The sequence below is a fragment of the Pseudophryne corroboree genome, chromosome 2 (assembly GCF_028390025.1).
Source record: "Pseudophryne corroboree isolate aPseCor3 chromosome 2, aPseCor3.hap2, whole genome shotgun sequence".
Lineage (NCBI taxonomy): Eukaryota > Metazoa > Chordata > Amphibia > Anura > Myobatrachidae > Pseudophryne > Pseudophryne corroboree.
Window position 1 is genome coordinate 41,569,572 of NC_086445.1, and position 9,033 is coordinate 41,578,604.

A 9,033-nucleotide genomic window follows, 5' to 3' on the forward strand; every position below is an offset into this window, starting at 1 on the left:
TCCACGTGGACTACGATTGGAACGGTAAAGTGTGGCGAGCGAAGCGGTAGCAAAGCGAAGGCACCATGCCCGAAGCATGGCGAGCGAAGCGAGCCATGCGAGGGGACGCGGTGCACTAATTTGGGATCCCGGTCACTCTACGAAGAAAACGACACAACATTCCCCCCCCCCATGTCGACCTTTAGACCTGTCGACCTAGCACATGTCGACCTAGAAACCCTGTCGACCTTCCATCCATGTCGACCTAGTGACTGTCGACCTATAGTGGTCGACCTAAACCTTGTCGACCTAGATACTGTCGATAAAACGAACCGCACCCGCATCTGGGGCCTTGTTGTGTTCCGCCTGCGCATCGTTTGGTGCAGTGTGAAAGTAAAAACCTCAAACGCGCCAGTCACATATGTAATAAAAGCAGCACTTATGTCTGTCCCCTCAATCTCATGTGTGACTAAAGCCAAGTAGGACTTTGACTAAACTTAGACAAATGTTAACATGTTATAAAGAGGAGGGCAGGGGTCTGACAGTGAGTGCGTTGGACTTTAATGTGACATTTACACTCTTGCACATAGCATATTATTATTATCCTATATATGGCACCACAAGGGATCCGCAGCGCCCATTACAATCAGCGACACATATGAATTATGCAGGTTCTGTGGCTGATTATAACCAGAATTGTGGCTGAATAGGTGCACTCGCGCGAAATTGAGTCTGTATTCATTGCACATCCAGTGCCAGCTAAGAATGAGGTCCAGAGACTGGCGTACTGATCATTCCACGGATACTTGTGATGTTTTCAAGCATACAGTGAAAGGCTCTGCAAACACAATTCCACCTGCAGTAAACACTTTACTCCCTCTAGTGGCAGATAAGTGTCATGTCCGTCTCATGCTGATACTGGAAGATGGACAAACACTGTGCAGGGACACTATGGGGGGAATTCAATTGTTCGTGTTAATTATTTGCAAGAAAAAATAGGTCTCTCTCTCAATTTTGGAGTCCAAAGTTTTTTTTCAGTAATTCAATTAATACCCAGTAGTTTTCGTACAAAAACACAACACATAGGGGGGTCATTCCGAGTTGTTCGCTCGCAAGCTGCTTTTAGCAGCTTTGCACACGCTAAGCCGCCGCCCTCTGGGAGTGTATCTCAGTTTAGCAGAATAGCGAATGAAAGATTAGCAGAACTGTTACTAAATAATTCCCTGCAGTTTCTGAGTAGCTCCAGACCTACTCCTACCGCCTACTGGGAGTGAATCTTAGCTTCTTAAAATTGCGAACGAAAGATTCGCAATTTTGCGATAAGACATCTCTGTGCAGTTTCTGAGTAACTCGAGACTTACTCGGCATCTGCGATCAGTTCAGTGCTTGTCGTTCCTGGTTTGACGTCACAAACACACCCAGCGTTCGGCCAGACACTCCTCCGTTTCTCCAGCCACTCCCGCGTTTTTCCCAGAAACGGTAGCGATTTTTCACACACTCCCATAAAACGGCCAGTTTCTGCCCAGAAACACCCACTTCCTGTCAACACATTACGATCACCAGAACGAAGAAAAAAACGCGAGTAAAATTCCTAACTGCATAGCAAATTTACTTGGCGCAGTCGCAGTGCGGACATTGCGCATGCGCACTTAGCGGAAAATCGCTGCGATGCGAAGAAATTTACCGAGCAAACAACTCGGAATGACCCCCAGGATGCGGGATAAGTTCCCGGACCTATATGTGTTTTTGCCATTGTGGTAGTGAAAAAACGGCACTTACTGTATAAGGGATTTTTTGGGGGTCATTAGCGGGTCCCCAAAAAAATGGCCAAAAAGTGCCATCGTCCGGTCTAATTGGATAGTCATAGGGGCGGGAACTCGTGGCACGTCCCCATTACCATGGCGACGCTGGATGGGGGTGAGGGCGCGCCGCAAGTCCAGGGGGCGTGGACTTATGGCATGCCCTCATTTCCATGGAGGCCGGTGGGGGAAGCTGAACCAGAGAGCCGGAGGCTGCACAGCGCGCGGCCTTCCCGGCTCTCTGAGAGGCCGGCCCACCTGCCCATCGGCCCAGTCCGGCCCTGTCACCAAGCCATACTTGCCTACATTTTGGCTGCTCCTCCGGGAGGGAGCAGCCAGATCACATAGTGAGGGGCATGGAGGAGGAGGTACAGTGGCGTGGTGACACCATCAATCATTGTAGCCCCGCCCCCTGCTTTACAATGCCCTCATTACCGCCATTGTAAATCGGGTGGCGGGGCTACGATGACGCGGCATGCAGGAGACTTGACCACTTCCACCCGGGGGGTCGGATGTGCCACACGATTTTTTTAATTGAAATTTTTTTTTTTTTTGGGGGGGGGGGGGAGGGGGGGTGTTTCAGGGCAGCAGTGGCATAACTAGGGCCCTGCAGCCCCTGTGGTCGCTTGGAGGCGCGCAGGGCTGCGGGGGCTCCACCGCCGCCACTGATTCTGTTTTGGGAAGGAGGCTCCGGCGGCAGCGGCATGTCTGTTAAATGGTGTTAAATCAAGTGCCCGTTCGTGAGCTTTGATTGGCTCACAAACCGGCACTTCATTTGACAGACACGCCGCTGCCGCCGGAGACGCAGGAGGGACACACAGGAGAGGCGCGCACTGTGCCCTTCGTGTCCTCCTTCCCAAAACGCACAGCAGCAGGGGAGTTGGGTGGAGGGAAGGGGGTGTACCTGGCACTGGGGGAGCATATTTGGCACTGGGGGGCATATTTGGTACTGGGGGTAGCATATTTGGCACGGAGGGGGGGGGCATATTTGTCAGTGGGGGGGCATATTTGGCACCGGGGGAGCATATTTGGCACGGGGGAAGGGGGCATATTTGGCACCGGGGAAGCATATTTGGCACTGGGGGGCATATTTGGCACGGGGGGGGGGGATATTTGGCACTGGGGGGGGCATATTTGGCACTGGGGGTATGTGTGTAGCTGGCACTGGGGGGGGGGGGGGCATATGGGGCACTGGGGGCATATGTGTACCTGGCACTGTGGGGGAATATCTGGCAAAGGGGGCATATGTGGCACTGGGATCACGGTCCTAGCAACAAGCATTACCCCCTGGTTACAAGCACAACACCCAGCTCATGAAATCCCTGTCAACAAGCATTACACCCTAGGAACGAGCGTGACACCCAGTGCATGAAACCCCTGGCAACAAGCTTGAAATCCAGCACATGATACCTCTGGCAACAAGCATAACACCTACCGCATGAAATCCCTGGCAACGAGCATGACACCCTGAGCATGAAAACCCCTGGCACCGTGCATGGAACCAAGAGCATGAAACCCCTGGCAACGAGCAGGTAATTTAAAAGTAATTAGAAGCCTTACTGTAGGACTTAATGTGTAATGGGCATTGCGGTGTGTGGCATAATGTATCACGGACATTGCGGTGTGTGGCATAATGTATCACGGACATTGCGTTGTGTGTCATAATGTGTCACAGGCATTATGGTGTGTGGCATACTATATCACGGGCATTGTGGTATGTGGTATAATATATCACGGACTTTGCAGTGTGTGGCATAATGTATCATGGACATTGCGGTGTGTGTTATAATGTGTCACAGGCATTGTATGTGCTATAATGTATCAGGGGCATTGCAGTGTGTAGCATAATCAGTAGCGGATCTTGCCACGGGCAAGCAGTACTTTTGCCCGGGGCGCCGCCTTCCGGAGGGCGCCGGTGCCATCCGGAGGGCGCTGCACCATGGCAAGATCCGCCACTGTGCCCCCTGCAGTGCCCGCCGCTGGTCCCCCGCTTTAAAGGGAACCAGACGCTAAGCGTCTAGTTTCTCTTCATGGAGAGGACCTTTGCTGTGCGGTGCGCGATGACGTCATCGCGCACCGCACAGCATAGTGGCACAGATACTAGGGGTCATAATTGACCTCTAGTGTCTATGCTGTGCTATGGGAGAGACGTAATGACGTCTCTCCCATAGATCCGAGGACAGACACAACCATCCGAGGACAGGAGAAGAGCAGCGCCGGCGGAGGAGGAGGTCTGGAATCAGGAGCGGGGATTGTAAGTATACTTTTATTTTTTTTTATTTTTTTTCCAGCTGCGCTACAGGGGGCAAAAATGGGGGCGTAACTGACCACGCCCCCATATGAAGCCACACCCCTATTTTTGCCCGGGGCGCCACAAGGGCAAGATCCGGCCCTGAGCATAATGTATAATGGGCATTGCGATGTGTGTCATAATGTGTCACAGGCATTACGGTGTGGCATAATGTGGCGGGGGCATTATGGTGTGTGGCATAATGTCTAAGGGCCATTGCAGTATGTGGCATAATGTATACTGGGCATTACTATAAGGAGGAAAAATTACAAATAATGTAAGGGGCATGAATCAGGATTATTATTTTTCCTGTGGTGGCTAACGTCTGGGTGTGCAGGTTGCAAAACTGGGGTATAAGGTAGTCTTTTCTGGCAATGCCACGCCCCTTTATGCAAAGCCACACCCATCTCATCAAGGCCACACCCTTTTTGTGGCGCGTGCAGATTCATCACTTTACTAGTGGCAATTTATGGGGGAGGGGGCGCCAGAAAATGTTTTGGCTTGGGGGAGAAAAATTTCTAGTCACGCCTCTGCAGGGCAGCTATGCTGGCCCATTCTGCTGTGCAGGGGCCCTGAAGCCATGATTGGGCTCTGCATTGACAGGAGATGATAGTGGCTGCAAGCAGCACCTACTGATGTCAAAACATATAGGGCAGATGTACTAAGCCTTGGAGAGATAAAGCGGATGGAGATAAAGTACCAGCTAATCAGCTCCTAACTGCCATGTTACAGGCTGTGTTTGAAAAATGACAATTATGAGCTGATTGGTTGGTACCATTGGCGTTTCTACAATGGGTGCAGTGTGTGCGGTGCACGCAGGACCCAGGGGTCCCACACTGCACCCATACATTATACTTACCCCTCTGGAGTCCCGCGACGGCCGCCGCGCCCATTTCTGAGTGATTTGCACATGCGCACTGAAGGTGTCCCCGGAAACAAGGCGCGGCCGCCATGTTCCCGGAGACCTGGCATTATGCTAGACTCTAACTATCAACGAAGCATACCACACCTGACATAATTACCCATGAAATAAGTCACTGGTAACAAGCATGTGATGGTGGCAAACTGCTTTAAAAATACGGCAGACTTGCCGGAATTTCCACAGAGCATGCAGCTTGCAGGCTTTTACATAAATCCCCTTGCGCAGGGAAAATAAGGATACTTGTGTGGGAGCCATTAGAACTGAACCTTACATGTGCAGTTTGAGTACTGTCCACTAGATGTCTCTATAATCCTTGTGAATATGCAATATTATGTCTGAACTAGTTTTGTTTTTTCCCAAGACCAGCCTGAGTGTTTTGTTTTGCAGTTTTTGAAAAAAAACACTCTCAAGTGTTTTGTTTTGGATTTGGTTTTGAATATCGGGAAAATTTGGTTTTGAATATGCTGAAAATCATGTAATTTAGATATATTTTGTCCCTACAATTTTAGTAACTTCAATGACATTAATTTCCAGTCATTTCCAATCAATGTCGACCACCTCACAGCTCACGATATTGGTGGTCATTCCGAGTTGTTCGCTCGTTGCCGATTTTCGCTATGCTGCGAATAGGTGGAAAATGCGCATGCGCTTAGTAATTTTACTAAGAACTTAGTAGATTTACTCACGAGCGAACTACGTTTTTTCCATGCTGAAGTGTTCGTAGTGTGATTGACAGGAAGTGGGTGTTTCTGGGCGGAAACTCAGCGTTTTCACGGCGTTTGCGGAAAAACGCAGGCGTGCCAAGGAAAAACGCGGGAGTGGCTGGAGAAACGGGGGAGTGGCTGGCCGAACGCAGGGCGTGTTTGTGACGTCAAACCAGGAACGAAACTGACTGAACTGATCGCAGATGCCGAGTAAGTCTGGAGCTACTGAGAAACTGCTAAGAATTACGTAGAAGCAATTCTGCTAATCTTTCGTTCGCTATTCTGCTAAGCTAAGATACACTCCCAGAGGGTGGCGGCCTAGCGTGTGCAATGCTGCTAAAATCAGCTAGCGAGCGAACAACTCGGAATGAGGGCCATTGTCCACCAATATTGGCCAAAGGCTGGCTGACGAATCGAAGCGACAGAGCAGCGGCACAAACACACGGCAGTCACTTTAAAAGAATATAGCACATCTAGGAATCATTGCGGCGCAGCAGTGGCATGCAGGATGGCATTTTAATAAACTATATGACCCCACAGAAAGAATATTTTAAATAATCAAGAGAGGCCCCAGGACAGCGCAGGGAATGAAGGTGGAGTCTGTGGTGGCTGACAGGTAAAGCTTTGATTGATTGATTGATTGATTGATTGATTGAAATTGATGAATTAATGAAATTAGAAAATTTAAATGAAAGAAAAATACAATGTTGATAGCCAAGTATTCCTGACAACAAGGGTTCAAAGAGAATCCAAGAAAACAATTAGTTGTACAGCAGAGCTGCAAATGTCAAATCAGCCTAACTTACTCTAATACAGGGCTGGCCAAACCAGTCCTCGAGATCTACCAACAGGTCACATTTTCCAGACCACCTAGCTGGTGCACAGGTGTAGTCATTACTAATTAAGATGTGCTGCATTCATTCCTAACTGACAATTCTACAGATCTCCAGGAGGCCTGGAAAACATGAACTGTTGGTAGATCTCGAGGACCGGTTTGGCCAGCCCTGCTCTAATAGATATTAGGAGGCTGACCTGCTGGTCATACCCCCCCCCCCCCCTTCCTGCTTCCTAATTGGGTAACAGACCCCTGTAGTACATTTATGAGGTGCACCAGAGAGTCTGACTACGAGGGACAGTACCATGTTTTTTCTCCTAAATCTAGTCCACAGAGAGATTTTCTGCTTATCCATGATCTACAAGCTTGCAAGTATTTCTGTTAACTGCTCTATAATTCTGTTAAGGTTGTTATGTTAGTGAGGCACCACATTATTTAAGGTTAAAAATGTGTTGCAAATTAGCAATGTATTGGAGCAATAACCAATAAAAATGTCTCTGCAAAAAAGACCGTCAGCAATGATCTGGTAAAGGATCGACTTGCGAGAGACAGAAGACCGTCACTAATGCCCCACACACACACACACACACACACACACACACACACACACACACACACACACACACACACACACACACACACACACACACACACACACACACACACACAAGTGGTGGAATTAGACCTGGCCCTTCTGCTACATGGGAGGCTGTTGTCCACCCTGTGGTAACCTTAGGACACCTGTCTTACGGTTTGACAGGTGTACTGCCTCAGTCAAACTCCCCACCTGCCACTGACCACTTCATTATCTGTATTATCGTCAGTGCCAATTTTGTTTATAACTCCACGGAAGCTTTCCAATGGGAAAGACAGATAGGATTTGCAGAAGATGGAATCTGGGAAATCGTACGATACCTCCTCACAACCGAATCTGAATTCATACCTGTTTATTTCCCACACTTCAGATACCACTGAGGCCCTATCTGAGACTGTCTCGACTTTTACTCCCACCATGGCTCATTCACCAACCCCAGGGGATCTTCATGCCTAAATGACCCAGCTGTGAGCCGAAATCACTGAGATACTTACACATGTCAGAACACTCACCTCAAAGCAGGACTTACAGGCTATTGCATCTTGGCTGCAGGAATCGATCCAGACTCAAATCTCTCTTGTACAAATGGATGCTGCACACCTGGGTATTTTTATTGTCGCCCTTGAGGAGGATCAGGGGAAGCCATGGACACTGTTGGTGACTCAGCTCCGTGATATCGTCTTGAGTCTATGGACTTAACAGCCATGCAAGGCAGGCTTATGATCTAGATAATTGGTATCTACAGAACAATATTTGCATCTGGGGCCTCCAAGAAGATGTTTCCGCCTCTGGTCTTCTGGACGCCCCCAAAAAATCTTCAGATGTTTGAATCTGGAGCCTAACGACTCCATTGAGTTTGACTGTGCACACAGAGCACTTTGGCTGAGGGACCCAGCAACAGACCAGCCTAGAGATGTGATCTGTAGACTCCATTACTTCTCCCAAATAGAAGAGATCTTTAGAAAGGTCCATGCCCTGAAGGGTGTAGAATTCAATGGTGTTCAGCTCCAGATCTTCCAGGATCTATCCTGGTGTACACTCCATCAATACATACTACTGAAACCTCTCGTGGAGGCGCTCCGCAAACAAAACCTTAAATATAGATGGGGCTTTCTGCTGTCTCTTAAAGTCTCCAATGCTCTCAAGTTGGTTCCCCTGCAGGCTCCTTCTGATCTTGATAACTTTTGTTCTGCCCTGTACCTCTACAAAATAGCTACTCTTGACTGGCTACACACAGAATTGCAGTCCTTTCTCATGGTTGGTCAGGTTGGTCTTTCTTAAAATTAACACTCTTCTCAAGATTCTCTACCTTCTCCAGACCCTCCCTATTAAAATACTAACCTGTTTTTTTTGGACATTCAGGCTCTCATTGGGGAGTTTGTGTGTGCGGGGGTAGGGGTTGGGGGTAAGAGGCCCTGGTTGCCGCTGGAACTGATGTAAAGGCAGAGCCACAGGGAAAGGGGGGTGTCCTCAGGCTTCCTAATATTTTGGGTTACTACCAAGCTTGCCTTCTCGATTGGATCTTAGAATGGTCCGGGGCAGATGTGGCAAAACAGTGGGTACAGATTGAGGAGAGGCACTGGCCAACCCTATTTGTCCCGTGGCTCCCTTACTGAACCTTGCATCCCCCTATAGGACCCCCCTTCTTTGCTGGATGTCCCTAATTCTGGCTTCTTTAAGTCGTTTTTATTGAATGACCATGTCTCTCCGGTTGCCGGAGTTTGATGTGGGTCTTTACCGGATTGGACAGCTGATGAGTGGGGGCAAAATAGCGTCCTTCGAGGTTGTGGGTGACAATTGGAACTTGCCTTCAAGTGAACATTGGCATTATTTACAGCTCCACCATTTTCTACAATCTCTCGGTTCCCTTGGCGTCCTAAGTGAGACTCTAACTCCTTTTGAACACTTG